This window comes from Pelodiscus sinensis, chromosome 5 (genome assembly GCF_052426305.1).
Source record: "Pelodiscus sinensis isolate ZL-2025 chromosome 5, ASM5242630v1, whole genome shotgun sequence".
Classification (NCBI taxonomy): domain Eukaryota; kingdom Metazoa; phylum Chordata; order Testudines; family Trionychidae; genus Pelodiscus; species Pelodiscus sinensis.
This window is the reverse complement of record NC_143056.1, coordinates 36,001,208-36,019,551: the sequence shown is the minus strand read 5'-3', so window position 1 is coordinate 36,019,551 and position 18,344 is coordinate 36,001,208. Positions and strand designations below refer to the sequence as shown.

General features: G+C 36.5%; 1 protein-coding gene across 12 annotated transcripts in view; it reads left to right on the top strand.

Annotated features, from left to right (window-relative positions):
• FLRT2 (fibronectin leucine rich transmembrane protein 2) overlaps window positions 1-18,344 on the top strand; it is a 148,299-nt gene that overhangs the window by 5,431 nt on the left and 124,524 nt on the right. For 2 of the 12 annotated variants that reach the window (XM_006112042.5, XM_006112034.5), the window contains exons 2-3: window positions 11,917-12,040; window positions 14,234-14,346. The exons of 7 other annotated variants lie outside the window; for them this stretch is intronic. The gene's annotated coding sequence lies outside the window, so the exon portion shown is untranslated. The remainder of the gene's footprint in view (window positions 1-11,916; window positions 12,041-14,233; window positions 14,347-18,344) is intronic. 3 more of the 12 variants (XM_075926753.2, XM_006112036.5, XM_006112038.5) reach the window with 2 other exon arrangements.

The window sequence follows — 18,344 nt, the reverse complement described above, 5'->3', positions numbered from 1 at the left end:
TCAACAGAAGCATTTGATTAATTGTAATGGAGCAACCATATTTTAAGGCTTACACTAAGCTAATAAAGGCAAAGGCACATATCCGACTAACTGCCTGGGCAGTGTGTGGAAGGTGCTGATTAGATTTCTTCAGATGCTGCTTTTGGTCATGCAGAACCGCCGCTATACAGAAAAGAGGCTGTCTGTATTTTTCTAGGAAGCGGGATAGACACCAAACCCAGTCTCTCTCTCGCTCTCACACACACATGCGTTTATTTACTGAATCTAACTTCTGTGAGCTTTCAGACTAATGGAATCTAATAGATTTTAAGCTTGATCTAATATATGGAGCCAAATCCTACAGTCTTTACCTAGAAATAAATCCCCACAAATCTCTCATGCACCTCATTCATGGCTTTATTGACTGATACGATTTTTACCCAAAGGCATTTTTTATTTAGTCATGGATTTAGAGGAAAGTCACTTGAGAGGGCTCTATATATGGAAATGAAAGTGTGTGTGTGGGGGGGGGGGGCGGAAGGGGTTAGCTTTCTGACATTTTCCCAAAGTAATTGAAAGGTAGTGCACCAACACCTCCCCCCCTTTTTTTGTTTGAAAAGTGTATAGTATTAAAAATACAATACTGAATTATTCCAGGCTGATGTAACTCTTGAAAATGATAATAAAAAGAACCCACAATGAAACATTGCAAAAATATCTATGCAACTAGCCCCTGCTACAGGGCTATGAGGGGACATTACATACACACCTTCTCCATTTGTAGATTTACCTACTAAATTGCTATTCTCCCTCCTGACTGGGGAGCAAGGAAAGTAAAAGAACATCATGTAGGCCACAAACTGTGCGAATGAAGCAATTCCAATCCCTTTGTTAAAGTAGTGCTTGTAAAATTGTCTGTGCTCAGAAGAACACTCCTCACAGTTTTCAAAAGTCCCAGGCTGTTACAAAGATGATTTGAGTTGGAATGTACATGGTATTCTAAAAAAGATCCCCCCCCCCCCACATACTATATTTCTTATGATGCTATTTTATCTGGGTTTGCCTCTGTCTGGATCTAATCTGAGCCACTGTTACAAGTCACATTAATATCCTGGCCTATTGGATAGCTTGATTTAGGATTTAAGCACATATCTCCCTAAAGCAACCAAATACCCTCTCAGTTGGAATCTGCATTACATGGGCTATGGTTTCAGTCCAGAGTCAAGAATGAACTAGCTTTGAATTGTTTAAAATAGCAGATCTTCAAAGTGTAGTATCTTATCAGGTTTGATTTTTCCATACCTCTTAACAGAAGAAAAAGGAAAACTGTGGTTTACAAACTGAAAAACAAGCGTGAGTTCAAATATGCACAATATCAGAGTTTTTCCATTACTGCACTTTTTGTGGAACAAACTGAAAATAGGGTACCTTTAGAGGAATATTGTTTGTGTGAAGGTGAGGGCTTTTCCTCTTAATCATGTCTGTTACTTCTTCTTTAATCTCAAAATGAGTTCATTTTTCACTATATTTCTTTCATATAACTTTGTGGTTTCTACCACACTGATTCAAATTCAGTCCATTAGTGACCTCTATCTGTGAGAAGTGTAGGATCAATGGTGTGTGTTTTTTCCTCTCTTCTTCTCTAAAGTTGATTGAAAACAGAACATATGAACTGCTTTGTTTTTTGATATGCCGAAGTCACCCAACTTTTTTGAAATCTTCCCAAAGTAGTGTCCTCTATTGGTAATGTATTTTTACAACTTTTTAAACAAATAAACAAACAAAACCAATCCAGTTCCAAATAAGTACGTGTAATTTAGAGAATAAAAGGCATCAAGACAGCTGTTTAAGATAGCATTGAGAATATATTCAGTATTAAAAAATCAATCAATCAATCAAGTACTGTCCAATGCCAATAAAGAAAGCAGTGCAGCCAATCCGATGGTTTAATACATTCTCCAAAGTCTGCTGATTGTAAGTGAAATTTTATTGCCCCAGAGTGCTTACATAATAAATGAAACTTGAGACAAACACTCAGACCAGATATACTGTAGGTAGGAGTTTATAGTATCAGGGTATTTTCAAAAAGAAAAAAAATCCAGCTGTGTCTATATTATGAGTACATGTCAGAGATCAAGGAAAAAGGGGTCTTTATAAACAGATGGTCTCTTTTAGGGGATTATTAAACACAGCTTCTCTATACTAATTTGTCTCTTGCTTGTATCCACATTCATATTTCATGTTTTAGTTAATTACTGTTAACAGCAATTGAGGATTTATGTTAGTACATTTCTTAGGTGGGTGGATGCCATTGTTTGGCATGTTCCAGATTATATTTGGTGCATTATTGCTTGCTAATATGGTGGTTTTAGGTGTTTTTCCCCCTTGTCCCTCCCCTTGAGAAGTCTTTAATCAGGAGCTTTGCCATGTTTTTCCTTTTAATTTATGTACTAAAGAAATTAAAAGAGCTCATATTTATGCTAGAAATACTGTATATAGATTTGCATTTGCTTATGGGAAATATTTGTGTTCCTTATTTAGAGAGAGCAGAAAGATACAGAAGTAAAGTTAGTATTTTAAAGAAGGCTAAATTAGCATACATTGAAAACACTAGGTTTATTTCCCCTTTAGCAATGTTTGACCTAATCCTTTCAATTAACTGACAAAGAAAAATGACCGCTACGCACAATTATTAAACCCTACTCCTTTTTAGAACTGTTTTATTAAAACAATCAGGTTAAAAAAACTCACCATCATTAAGCCCATGACAAATATTTTAAATAAAATATATGATCTCTTAAACCAAATATATTCTAGTTACATCAAACACTTCAATTTTGTATAAATACAATAAACATTGTTATTTTCAATTGCTGGCAAAGCTGGAGGAACCTTCGTATTCTCTCTAATTTTTTACTTGTGATTTTTGTAACTAACTGCCTTTATTTTCCTCCTTCTGACATGCCTCTTTGAAGTGAATCAAAACTAAACACCAGCAACCTATTAAAACAAATCCATCATGCTATGGTCAGGACTCCAGAAAACTTAATGATGCATAAAGAGTTCTGTAAACAATATTTTTAAAAAAGAAGAAAGAAATCCTATGCTTGTAGTTCTGCTGCTTAAAGGTCTTAGCTATATTTTACCTCAAATTGGTACCATGTTATTAATGTATTTTAATAGAAACCTTCTTTAACTTAGTTTAATATGAGGATGTGTTTATATAATTGTGCAGACATTGTGGTTCATTCAAGTGAACATTGCAATTGAAACTGATCCATCAAAACTTGCTTAGGGATAACTCTCATAAACTTCAAAGGATGCAGGATCAGGCCCATTTGGGCAGTTAAATTCTGCAAGGTGCTGAGCACAGTACAGCACACCACTGAAGTTCATGCAAGGCGAAGGTGCTCTGCATTTCACAAGAGCTGACTGTCACATTGCAGGATCTGGCCCTGCAGAGCACAAGTACTGAAAGGTCACAGAAAATATTCTGCCATGTCTTTGAAGTCAAAAGGCCACCTTCATAATTATTAATGACTGGCCAGCTATTCAACTGATAAATTAATATAGTAATTCTCTCTGACAGTTATTGGTTAAAGACCACAGTCACAGATATTAAAACAAAAAGCATTATTTTGAAAGATATCTGGGGTGAGAACCTTTAAATACTCATTATAATCTAGGATCTGATCCTGCAAATCCATACTCATGTGGGGCCCAATCCTGAGTAAGAGGAAGCAGGAGAGGTTCCTTTTATCACTGTTCTTCCCAACATAGTATCATATTAAAATTATTTGGATTGAGGTGGCCAGAAAAGGGGGAGAGGAGGTGAGACGGAGATGATTTCTCCTCTGTGCAAAAGGCTCTTTATTTTAACTGAGTATTTTGGATAATTTAATTGGGATTCTATAAAAATAAAACAACTCCCAGACTGACAGACATCCAATCAATTGCCTTTCTTGACATAATGAAATAAGCCAACAGCCTTTTTCTGTGCTTTTTGCTCAAGCCAGATTCCCATTAACTTCAATAAATTTGAGCGAGAAGTGCAGGGTTAGGCCATGTGATTTAAAAAATGCCACACCCTGACATTAAAAAAAATCTTCATAAAGTCATTGGGCCTCTATTTGCAATGACTTCTGCCTACAGCAATGCCTGTGCAAGCCAGTGCTAGGTACTTCTCCCACAGCAGCTATTATAAACTGTACACAAATATTACATGATCCATTAAAGCCAGGAAAGGTCAGATCCCTGTATGGAAAGCATTATCAGCACCTTATGAGGACTGAAACAGACTCACATTGTAAGATGATGTCTTTCTGTACTGAAGTTGGCAGCTGATATCACTGATTAATCAAAAAAAATATGGAAAGCTTTAAATCAGAGCAAGGAAAATGTTACACTTCTTAATCAAAGGCACAGTCTTACAACATGTAGTCACACCAATAGTTATTAGATATTTGGGTATTTCATAGAAGTAAACTGGAATCATTGCATGCATAAGAGTTACTTGGGTGGGATGCAGAACTGATTGAATGTGCTCTAGTATTTGATATAGATATGCATGATACAGGTAGAAAGATACCAATACCCAGGGTTATAGACTGCAGCTTGACTACAATTTAGCGATCATAGGGTAAAATGGTTAAAAATTACAAACATTTCCCTCACTTTAGCTCATCTGTACTTTCTTCACACAGAAGAAAAGCAACTGCAGTAACAATTAAAACAGATCTACAGTAAAGGTATTATATAAATATATGTTTCGAGCATGTCTCCATGAATCATTCGACAAAACCTCTCATGCTAAAGTTATTGACTGTTAAAAAAAATCAGAAACAGATATTGTCAGTAAAAACACAACCCCTACACAAAATATGTATATTTGTTTCTTTACTGTAAGTTTCTAGACCACAGACCCAAGTCTTCTATGTATACCTCCACTCTCATAAATATTAGTCGAACTGTGCCTTAGGTCAGCATTACAAACATACCATCTGGATTTTGTGCCTTACTTTTGATGATTGATTTAGTAGACACTCTAGAAAATGATACATAGACTTGCTAAGAAAAACTCTATAGATGAAAAACGATGTCGCAATTTTTTTGGACTGTTGTTTCAATCTTGCTACCCAGACATAGGCAAGTTGATTTTATACTAGTATAGCTAAAGCACCACAGTTTCCCTAGTGTGACTGCAGTTATACTAACATACATGTGCCCAGACAAGCAGGGGAGCAACTTATACTGGGCCTAGGCATATTTATACTGATATTACTGTGTCCACACCTGGGCGACATCTAGACTACAAGCTTCTTTTGAAAGAAGCTTTTTCAAAAGAATAGAAAAAGCCTCCTTCGAAAGAAAGCATCTAGACTACAAGCAGATTTTTAGAAAAAGTGAGCCGCTTTTTCAAAAGAGAGTATAGATGCTCTCTTTTGAAAAAGCACAGTTTGCATTCAATAGCACCTTTTTTTCGAAAGAGTACTTACGAAAAAAGGCGTTATTCCTCATAAAATGAGGTTTACCGTGACCAAAAAAACCTGCCGCATTCTTTCGATTTATTTTTGAAAGAACGTGGCTGCAATCTAGATGCAGGTGAAGTTTTTTTGAAAAACGGCTATTTTTTTTTTCAAAAAACCCTGTAGTCTAGACACACCCTTGGGGTTCTACAAATATTTCAGTGTAATACCAACCCCCAACCAACGGCTGTACAAAAGTTGTACGTAGACAAGGCCTTAGGTTTACAAAGTTGCCTGGGTTATTTTTTCATTGGCAATCTGAATGTTAGTGACCTATTTTGTATATGAAATAATGTTAGTTGAAGAGAGGGAGTGTTTATGAAAGTAGAAATTTTTGTCAGCAGTATTTTAGCATTTTATTCTAATTTTGTTTTTGGTGTTGGGAGTGGAGGCATTCCTGAGTGTGAACAACACTTGCAACCCTAATGAAAGGTTTCAGTAGTGCTACTTTACACCAGTGTCTGTGACAGAATTTCAGAGGAGATAGTTACTTAGGGACAGTTTGCCTTATTTTCATGAGCCAGCCCCTTGAAAGAAATGGCTGAGCTGGATTTTTGCCTGTGATAGCTTTTGGTCTTATCCCCTTGATCTTAACTAGGCTTCAAGGCTATTTACAAGCTCCATAAGATGAAATTTTCTTTCTTGAGTCATATCAGTTGAAAAAGTTAATGATTGCTTTATGATAAATAATAAGCATAGAAAAATGCCTAAGGCTGTGTCAAATCAGTACATCCAATGTTTGATCTGGATCACATAGAAAACTCCAACCAAATATAGTAATGTTCCATATACATATTGTATCTCTCTTTACTGATTTAGCCCCATATTAACTGAATTATACAAGAGAGAGGTGGAGAAGACCTTCTAGGTCATCCTATCTAGCTCAGGATTGTCCTCTGTAAATCACCCAGTCTTGTTTTAAATGTTTCAAATGTCACCTGAGACATTTTCTCCTCCCAAGTGACCATAGAAAATGAATTTCACTTTTTTCATTTATATACAATTATGCATTTCAAAAGGGTTATTGTCCAGCCCACATTTCAGTTCCTTTAAAATGAAATGAAAAAGGCAAGTTTAAAAACAAAGTTATCTAATTATGCAGATGGCTATAGAGTGAAAACTGCATGAATGTTGGATCACACCTATATGAATAAAAGAATAAATAAAAGCCCTTTCAAACCATATAATTTAACTATTTGTATCAGATTGGTATATGCCCAACAGTGACCTTTGAAATGTCTACCTCTGGCTCTGTGCCACAGTGCTTAATGAAGAGGCTTTTGTTTTGCTTTGTTATTGTTGTTAAGTTGGTCAGCAGTTCAGTAGAAAACTGTAAAATGCATCCTTCCCGTAGAAGAATTTTTTTATTTGAGAAATTACTTTCACCTTTTGACAAAATTAATTTCAGAACCTCTTGTTTTAGCAGTGGTATATAACACAATAACAGTCTTTACTCAGAGAGAAAAGTATATACTATTATAACTTTTAAAATAGGCAATAAAAGAACACAAGGAATATCTCTCTGTCAAATTGGTACTCAGAATGCCTTAAACAGGGTTGGACCTCCCATTACTAACAACACATACTTTTCAAAATCTCTGTAGCAGACTAACTTACTATTGCTTTAATTCCTCTTTTCCATGAGCTATTTTAACAAACTTTTGCATGCATATACTGTGTATGCAGAATTATATTTAGGGCAGAAAGAAAACCTTTTAAGAGAATTTGAATTACAACGTCCATTTGGTAAGTCCATTTCCTTCTGATATTGGGGACTAATTAGTTTGTATATTCCACACAACTGTTTATCGGACTAGTTTACATAGAAATTAATGTTATCACAACATTTAGAGATGGAAAAGACATATTCAGTTTTATTTATTGTCTTTTTTGCCCTATTTTGCTGGAATAGCCAATACAGGAGTGGTCCCAGTAGTAGTATTTTGTCCATTAAAGCTTTAAATTAACCGTACAGCTGGGTTACTACCATTTTCTTTGGAAGACTATGGGTTGAGTCATCTCCCTATTATACCAGTGTCATGTTGAAATTGCATTCCATTACACAGATGTAAAGCCAGTGTAACAGAGCAAAGAATCAGGCCCCATGGAAAACTAAATGCCAGCAAGATAATTGTTTTCATTCCAAATTGGGATAGTTTGATCAATATCCTTTTAACTTGATATTGAGCATCAAATACAGTTTGTGGTTGCACATTCTGTTAATATAGCTGTTATATGCTCATCTCTCCCCACATATCTACACAGTGGACCTATATAAATCTGGAATAAATGAGGTGTTAGAGCTACTGCCAGGCGCACTAGCAATAAAACCGTTATCTGTCCAGATTCTCTTTTCCTGCAAAAATTTCTTATGAACGGATCCACACATCCTACATGTTGTGATTAGGGATTTACAGATAAAGGAGCAGTTTGATTAAAAGTAGATGGATTGGGCATAAACATAAGTAGGTCATGTGCTACCAACCGAAACTGTTAAATCTTGAACTACTATAAATTTCAGCATCCCCCCCTTAGGATAAGGAGCTGTCTGATTGGAATTTTTTGGCATGAATTCTTTGCCCTTCATGTGTCCAAAGTTAGAAGTGTATAAATCAGTTTGTAGGGGCAATGATGACGCTGAAATTCACAACCACTCATATTTCTGTGACATTGATGGAAATGATATCAGATCAAATACATGGGAATTCTAATTATGACTCTCTATTATCCAGAACTTCCCTTAGGCTATCGATATCTCAAATGCAATCATATTTTACAATTTGCAAGGCGATGGTTTGGTTATACATGTATCGACCAAGAGAAGCTATCCCACAGCCTATCCTACTCCCCAAATATTTAATAAGAGAATAAACATAGCAGAATTACATAAAGGATCAGTCTCAATTCATATGCTATGTTGTGTTATATCTGGTGAGCAAATAATCAGGGATTTTAAGGAACAGTGCAAATCTAATCTCTGTAGTGATTTGGTTTGAATGATGACCATGATTGACAGGAGCATGCCTTTGTTAACCCATCTCATGCCAGGCAGAAGTGAATAAATTTGTGCCCTGGAAGTGAATAAATTTGAGGCTTAGTAGTTATCAATGTTAAAGGAGTTTAATTTACTTTCCTGTGCATCAAATGGGGGTGAATTTATTGCCAAATGTTTGTAGTTAGATAGTAAGACTCATTTTACACAACATACTCTGAGACAGGACTTTGGAGGTATTTAGTTAGCTGTATAAAAACACTCCAATCTGAAAGGATCTGGTGAATAAGGTTGTCAGTTCTTTAGCCTAAATAGAGCCCGCAATTTGGTTTTGTAAAACTAAAGGTTTTTATTTCAAAAGCTAAGCTTAAAAACAAATATTTCACTTTTCATTTAGAATTCCAAAGACACAATCTTTTTATTTGGATTAAATATTGCCTATATTGTGTTTGTAACTCAAAACACTTCAGCACTGTGTCTGTATAAAATGAGAGACAGCAGAGAAAAGTGACTAAGGCTACGTGTAAAGTGCAGGCTTCTTTTGGAAGAAGCTTTTCTGGAAGAGATCTTCTGAAAAAACTTCTTCAGAAAGTTTCATCATGTTAGTTTAAATCATGGTTAATTTAAATCATGTAAAGTGTTACTAATAACTCACTCGTCCCTTCCCCCAGAAAAAAAAAAAAAGATGGAGTCAAGAGAGGAGGAAAATCTGTAAGATTCCCTCAGATCATACTCTCCAGTAAAGAACTCACAGTATCAGGTTCTATTATCTTCAGAAGTGACTCCTTACCATGTGTGCATGGGTTATTCTGTGCTTCCACCCCTAACTATGCTCCACACCTCCTCCTGTCTTCCTGCCCATGCTTACTTGAAAGCTCTTTGTATTTCTGAGAGATGGGGGGAGGGGAAATAATGGCAAAGAAACAGCTGAGCCCAACCTTTCTTTGCAAAGGTGGGAGATCTGTGTACAGAAAGTCTGCCCCACAGATGTGGATCAAAGAGGCATAATATAGATCATATTAGTTCTAGAAATATGTTATTTAATATATAACTTTTATATCTTGCCTCCATTTTTTATAAATTATTTTCAGGATCCTACCAATTTGGGATATATGTCTCCTACTTTCCTAGAGCCAGGTAGATTTCCATTGGCATTAAACCTCTCATTTGACATTGAAAAACAGTTCAATTTAAATCAGAAGAAAGATGAAGATAGTATAACGGAGCCCTAAATGACAAAGATGATGTTGAATTTCACAGCTATTGACTCTTCTTTTGTCAGTAAATTGCTAAAGAAAGTTATCACCATGCACTTAAACACAGAGCATTCTCGTGCCACCTCCTGTTTCATGTTGTGGCATTGATCACATCCCTGGTAGGTCATATGTTGATCAAATTTTACAACAATGTTCTGAGCTCTCTTCCCACCCTTTCAGTTGAAGGTGAAATAGAGCCTGATGTAGCATTTTAAATATGATGAAACAATGAAAAGTGGTGAATACAATGGATTAAATCTCCATTGTCTATAGGGATCTCTTTCTCTATGCAGTCCAAATTCCCTTTTATGTCAATGCCAGTTATGGATTCACAAGGAGAAAGGAACAGACTGCCCAGGAGTAAGGATATCCTATTTATGGAGTGAGTATGAGGCTATGTCACTTGTATGATTAGTGTGTTCTCCAGGGACTGTCAGTAGTTGCTATGACAGTATGTAACTATGTATACTTTGTGCTAGGCAATCTTGCAGCCATAAAGAGATGGTGGTGGTGGGAGGGGGGAAGGCCAATGAAAAGGTGGCACTGTGTGAGTTAATACTCTAGCCCTTCATACTATGAGATTCCTATTCCAGTATGATATAAATAAAAAAATAAATTAATTTGACTCATCTCAGCTAAGCCTGTATTGGGTATTTTCCTAAAAGGGGAAAGCATTTCACAAATTAGAACCACTGAATAGTTTCAAGACAGGTGTGTCACTGAGTTGCATTGACAATGCCTCAGGATACTTGTGTTCCTGACGATATGATACCTAATTCAATATTATTTGTCTTCCATTTGCAAAGCACTAACCTTCAACCTAGAAAAGTTTTAACAAATATTTTCATTGGTGTATAAGAAACCTACATTCTGGCAGATTTTCAGATGCATGTATTGACATGTACCAGACATGAGTAAACACCAGAACATTATAGTTTTTCTATACATTTTTGTTCATGTGTTTTTCTTTAATTCAGGAATGGTATGATGTGCCTTAACCCACATGCAACCCATCAGGGTTCCATGTGTGGCCCAGGAGACATTTTGTTTACCATTACTCATGAGCGGTGTTGCCAAAATCTGTTGGGTTTTTTGTCTGCCGTTTTTCCTAGCAGTATTTCTAAAGTGACACATGCATAAAGTGAGGTGCATCCTCATTGTATACAACATTGACTGTAAAAACAAGGAGTCTGCTGGCACTTTAAAGACTAACAAGTTTATTAGGGTATTGAAGCATAAGCTTTCATGAACTATAACTCATTTCATCAGATGCCCATTGACTGTGAGAGTCAATCAGCACACCTCACAAATTCTAGGTACTTAAGTGCAGTTTGCAAATGTACCCTGTCACAGGAGTCTGTCTTGGTTACAGAATTTTTTTGGCCCCTGAGTTTAAAGAGGGCCACTTATGCAGGCCACTGACTAACCTAGATTGCCCGTCTCTGCCTTAATCACAAAATCATCCTTCCCTCTTCCCCACTCAAGGGTAGGGGAAGGAAACATACTCTGGAAGATTCTACAGCACTGATTTCTACCTTCTTTGTCCTTTAAATAAACAGAGGACCTTAGGGGTACATCTACACAGCAATGTTATTTCAGAATAACTGACATTATGTCAAAATAACATAGTCTGCATCTACACTACAAGCAGTTATTTTGACATAATGTCGAAATAATATTGAGCTAAGACTTCTTACTCTGACTCCTGTAACCCTCATTTTACAAGGAGTAAGGGAAGTCAGAGGAAAGGTGCTCTTTCTTGGACTCCCTATTATGTAGACTACGCCAAAAGCCCAAATAAGCTACTTTGTCTTAATCTACGCAATTGACGTAGCTCAAGTTGCGAAGCTTATTTCAGCTTTACCCCTGCTGTGTAGACATGCCCCATGCTTCAGGACTCTGTCTTTCTTTCACACTAAACACAACGGCAAAATAATATTATTTGTCTGTTTTGTGAATGCTTAAATCTAATTCCTTTCCTAAAGGCCATGATCTCATGTAGGCGCTAGGACTTTTGAACTAGGTATAATTTAAGAACAATTTTATAGCATTTTCCTAATCATTTGCTCTAGATAGCTTGCAGGCTTCAGAAAGCAATATAGAATTTAGTTTTTTAATTTACTGAAGGAATTATGTATCCTTTAATTTATGTTTCTCATTTCAGTTTTACATCAAATGCTAGATCCATAGCAATTCATGGATGTTCTGTGACATTTTTTTGGCTCTCCTCCATTGCTGTGTCTATGAAGTGTTACTTCTCATGTGCATCTGATCAACATAAGCATATAGTAAGTCCTTGAAAAATTTTCTGGCCTAGCCTCCATTTTTTTGGGTATGTCTATACCGCATTACTTTATCAAGATACCTCCAGTATCCTGGAAAAGCAACACCCTCATCCAAGGAATGCGTCCGCTTTTTCAGAATCCCTGTAAATCTTGTTCTATGAGGAATAAGTGATGGCTTGAAAGAGCACTTTTTTCACAATTTGGAACCGTGTAGATGCACCAAATTTTGACAGAGCCTCTTTCGAAAGTAAATTGGAAAACGATATGCAATTTGCATACCACAACTTTTGTGCGTCTTTTTCCGATTTAACAGTGCAGTTGTGATGTAGCCATTGTGTGAGAAGACTGCAGGTTTTATCAATGCAGCTCTAGACATTTGGCATTTGTATTACATTTTAACTGATCAGTTTTAGTGAAGTAAATACTTTCTCTTGCCATAGGAACATTGCTGGGAGGGAGGAAAGATAGCATGTGTCCTCTACTCATTTGCTACATTTTAGTTCAATGTAAGACTAGAGATGTCTGTATTCTGATACTGGTGTTGTCTAAATGAGATATTAGCCATGCGAGCAACTTGTTGCAATGCAAAAGATAATCCATTCGTCACACAAAAGCAATGCTGCTACTTTGTGGGAGAACGTTTGACCTTAGATTTAAGGGCATGAGTTTGCAACACAGTCATGAAACAGCAGTGGGAAGCAAAGTATGAATGGTTTTGCTAATTGCTAGCTGGGGCTAGGGCTTAGTACATAAAAGCTAGTTAGCCATTGACATTACAGACTGAAATTATATGCAAGGTGTACTTAATCTTGGAGCGTGAATATTAGTACATTTGTATTCAATATTACATATATAAATGTTTTGTTAGTTTTGTTTTGTTACAGGGAGCTAAAATCATTGTAGCCAAATTAGCACATTCTAGTCTATTCTTTTTCTATTCTATTCTATCTTAGGCGAGGCTAGTCAGCTCTGGTCTAGTCTAGTCCTATATATAGATTCTTAGAGCATATTCACCGTCATTGTGTCCTGATATTACTTTGTAAAACTGAAATGCATGGACCATCAGAGTAAATGAATGTAGCATTTTTTAATGAACTGAAAGGATTTTTTAAAATCCAGGGAAACACCAATATATGCAGTGGGAAACCTATTGACAAAGGCAGAGTTTTAAGGTCAAGAACTCCTTCCTTGCACTTGCAATTTGGAATGCAATTTAGTGCCCACTATTATTTGTGGGAGAAATAGATAATAATCAGACTCCTAGTGACCTAATAATAGAGAGATTAGTTAGATATCAAATTACATCTGTAATTATTAGTGTTCCAAATGTATGGTAGGGAATCCCTGCTGCTAGGCATTTTTAAAGTAGAATGTATAGTAGCTCCCACCACTCTTCCAAATGCACAGCACCTCCTGAATAAATCACTGCATTTATAGCCATAAATACACTGGTCTTCCTGACAACGTACAAGAGACCTACTTCCATGCACCTGTGACTATATCTATCCCAATATTTCTCATGTGTGAGAGCTGCACCCGGAAGGAGTATCCAAGATCACTTTTAGATGTATAGACAAAGCTGACATAACGTATTATTAGAAAGAGTTCTGGGTTGATCTAGCAAGAGGAAACTATTTTTTTCTTATCTCTAATAATCAGATTCCTTGCTTTGCAGGTTATTTCCACAACGATGCTTTTGCTTCAGTGTGTGAGTTTTGTGTTCATGTGTGTGCATTTACTTGATGAAGGAACACCCTTTTTTCAGACATGCTGTAACGCAGAGAATGCAATGGTATTTTTCTTATTACCTCATAATATCTGCCTGATACAGCTGAGAATCATTCTCTCAATGTAATTTAAATCATTTGAGATTTAAATTAACATGATAAGGGCAAAAAGGCCAATAGGGGTAGACATAAAAGTAGATGAGTGAAAACTAGAGTTTTGCTACTGGGAACTATATTCAAAATCTTCTCTTATTTATAAGGTAAATTTAGATTAACTCCAGCAAAGCCTGTGCAATTACTTCAGATTCACACAGATATAACTGAGGGAAGTCTCTAGCCCCTACTTTGAAATCTTTACTTAAAGAACAGATAAAAAGGAACTTAGGGATGTTATCCCCATTGATAGTGGATATGTATCTACACCAGGAAAGTATTGTATAATACAGAAAAATTTGCAATCTGTCTCCAGGGAATATTCAGCACTCAGGGAATATCAGGACTGCAGTTCAGTGGCAGAGTGATGTGAAAGCCTTGAACTGGAATCACAGGTGCTGATGGAAATACTGTGAGGAATAAAGAGAGGTACTTATATTCTCCATATATTGAATTAATGAAGGTGCTTGCAGAAGTTGTGTGAGCATGCAGTGCATTGGTCACTTGCAAGCTTTATTTATATATAGGACATACACTTAATTTTGTTTTATTTGCTTATTCAGAAGTAATGTTTAAAATTCAGTGGCCAATATTTTAAAATGAAGAGGTGTAATCAAGTGCACATTCGCTAATAATGGATCGTATCATAATTGGGATCTTACATGGGTGCATAGGGGACATAAGGCAAAAAAGATCCTTCCCTTGCCTGGGCAACAGAAGTCCTTGTGCTCAGAGAAGAAAAGAGGAACTGCTCCCTACTTGCACTGCAATGGGGGCTAAAGAAGAAGCAAGGACCTATCTTCTTTATCCCATCCTCTTCCCCTCTGATGCAATGGGGCACTGAGCAAGATGCACAAACTTGCAATAAGCAGACTACATTCAATTCTGCCCTACAGCATAATATTTTCATGAGCTCTCCTTGAGGCAAAGTGGCTCAGTACCACCAGCAGCTAGCACAAGGCAGCATCTTAAAGAAACAAGCTCACCCAGAATATTCAGTTCAACAAAACTAATTTAAAATAATGCTAAAGCTAAGACACAAACCAGCAGAGATACACCATAGCATACACATTAAGCTATGTATAGGGCCTAGATATCACAGCACATACACTATGGATCCCTGTGGTTTGAGTTAGAGGCTGAAAATTTGAAAGACTCAAAACATATTAATAGGTGATATTCCTATTGTACAATGGAAGCAGATACTGAATACCTCTATGTACAGAATTCTCACTGAGCTCCTGGGAATTGTTATACATAGATGTCTTCCAGGATCAGGCTCTGCATCAGTAGACTTATTTAGCTACACATGCGTGATTTCTGTTTTTAACATTATTGCTAGATCAGGACAAACTGCTTTGGTATGCACATATATATAAAATGGCTTTACAACCCCAAGAACATTACTTTCATGGACACTGACATCACACTTGAAATTTAAAATGAAAAATGAAACTCAAAACGTTTCTGATACAGTTTTTTATCAAAAACTTTTTTTTTTTACCCAAACCAGATTTTTGAAAACTGATTTTTTTCAATAGTTGAATTTTAATTTAAAAAGAAAAAAATGCCGGCATTTTTTCTATATTTACCTTTTAAGAATAATTAGCAGACATTTACTAATTGATTAATCGATTGGTGAGCAACACTAATTATCATATCAATTGGGGTAATCCTCTTGGCTCATTTCAGCTCAATGCTAGGCTCAGTTTTCAAAAGGGCTAATATGTGGGCGGTTTGTCATTGGAGCTTGCTAGGCTTTGCCTCATTTGGGAAAATGAAAAAATAAAACCAAAATAAATCTATCTCAGTTCTGGCACCATTCACAGCTGGTAATTTAACAGAACTACTCTTCCTCAGGAAGAATCTATGTCTGGGAAACTGCTGCTTCACTGCCTTGGAGTTTGCAGTGCACAAGCAAAAAGATTGCTGGTGACATATGGGAGCAAGACTTTATGTAACAGACCATCAGCCAGACCAAAGAATGGGGGAAAACCTTAGAAGAGGAATAAAAACAGTCCTGTTTTTTGTTTCAGCTGCACCAGACTAACACAGCTACATTTCTACCACCTTAACACTTACATAGTGTTTTGCATTGTGAGAGTTCTTTGTCAGCATAAACTAATTAGTGGAGCTAGAATGAGTTGCCACTGCTATTTTCTCAAGGCTAGGTTCTGTTAGTTGTATAGAGTAATTCCATCGATTGCAGTGTATGTAGACTGCTGTATGTAAGAATTTAATACAGATGAACTGAGATTGCTCATGTCAGGGACTGAATTTATTGTCCATAAGCGTGAACTGACTTTGCTTACACCAGAGACTAAATTTATTTCCCATAAGCCTTGAGAATGGTTCATCTATACTCATTTTTCAGAGGCACCAGAGGAAACAATCCTCTGTGTACAACTGAGTCCCAATCCTGCATGGTGCTGAGCATCTTCAACTCTAGCTAAAATCAAGAGGTTTCAAACATGTTAAACAACTCACAGGATCATGTATTTTAAAGTGCAAGCAGAATACATGCAGATGTCTTTATCATGTGCAAAAGGTAACATTATACATAATGCTGTCAGATTCTCTCTGAAATAGACCTAGTATTCATTCAGTATATGCTAAGATGTAAATCTAAGCATGTTTGAAATGGGGAGAAAACCTCCCTCACTAAAAATCCAAGTTTCTAATGAAAATGCCAATTCACTCACTAATTGTAGTGGCATTACTGGCACAATCCACAAAATAACTGACAAACAATAAGAGTCATAAGAAGAGACAGCAGGCTGGCAGATATACAATGTGAATTAAAGCACAGACTGATCTCCCTGGATGAGTGTTGATCTGCATTATTAAATAAAACAGTGGTAAAATATAGACTACCAAATGTTTTCCCGCAGAAACATGAGAGGAATTGAAATATATTTTCAAAGGATAAGCCTTTCTATGTTCCTACAAGCTCCTTGGTTTTTTTTGTTTGATTCATAAATCAGTGCTACCCTTTCCTAGCCTAAAGCTTTCAGCATGAAACCAAGTCACCAGACAAGAAAAGGGCCTGACACAATTTCCCAAATGAATATTGAAGTGTCTCTGAGGACTTTTGCCATCTGATGCACCTCAAATCCTATCCACCGGCGCATTCTCTTGAAGATATCAGTGTTGGCTATCCTATCTCTGAAAGTAATACCTATAAGAGATTTCATTGCAGTATCTGCCACTGCATTATTGAGACAGTAATTTCAGGAGTGGCATAAAATATATCAGCCAGTTACTGATTTATCCCTTGGTAAATTAAGTAATTAGAATATGCCTGAGTGCATTCGGAGAAGTGGATGTTCCGATACCCACTCCCAACTAATCTGATATTAGTATATACACTAAGCAATTTATACACGTTAGGTCAGATCCTTAGCTGAAGTATACTTTTGGTAGCTTTTTGGAGCTATGCTGATGTCTGGCCCTATGCATGTATGACTAGTCCGCTGAAACGGTCTCCTTGATTATTAGGGGGTAAGAAAGAAAAGCATGTATCAGTAGCTGGTTATTTCTCTTAGGCCTGGTCTATGTTGCTACTTAAGGAAACACTTTTCTGCCAAATTAGCTTCCTGCAGATTCCCTTGGATGCAAATGGCAAACCAGAACCAATAGGAACCACAAGACTCTATAGCTGAGGAGCCAGTAAAAAAGCAAACCATAGAGGCCATTTAGGAGGTTTCTCAGAGCGGGTCCGCAGAGCACTTTGAGAAACACTGCTCTAGGAGATGAAATTCTAAGGTCAATGGGAGAGGGTTATATGACTGACTTATTGCATCTCCATCAGACCTGCTAAATCGACACTGCTGCAATCAATTGCAGTAGTGCTGATTAGCATGCCAGCACAGAGAAGCCTTCGAGTTACCATAAGGTCATCAAGGGGGCTGGACACGATGACCTCCTGAGGTCTCTTCCAGCCCTATGTTTCAATGATCAATTTGACCTATGACATTAGCATCATGAATGAAAAGCTAGATGAAAAACTTGAGAAAGAACAGTTTTTCTATTGGAAAATGCCATTTTGTCAAAACCAAAACATTCCATAGGAATGTATCAATTTTGATTACATTTTATTTTGAAACAAAAAATGAAAAAGTGCTTTGACAAGGACAATTCCAGAATGGAAAATTTGTATTTTTCATTTTGAAATGAGTTTTCATTTAATATTTCTTTTCTTTTTCATTTTAAGTCTCAAGACAATAAAAATATTTGGATTTCATGAAAAATTCCAAAATTATTTGGTTTTGATCTGATTTAGAATTAAAACAAATTTCAAAATTGCAGAATTTCCTGTGAAATGATATTACTGTCTCTCTGGGCAATTTACAACTGCCCGACCTATAAAGTACAAGTGTAAACTTTACATTTATTGTTTAACATAAATGACAATAATCTCTGTTTCT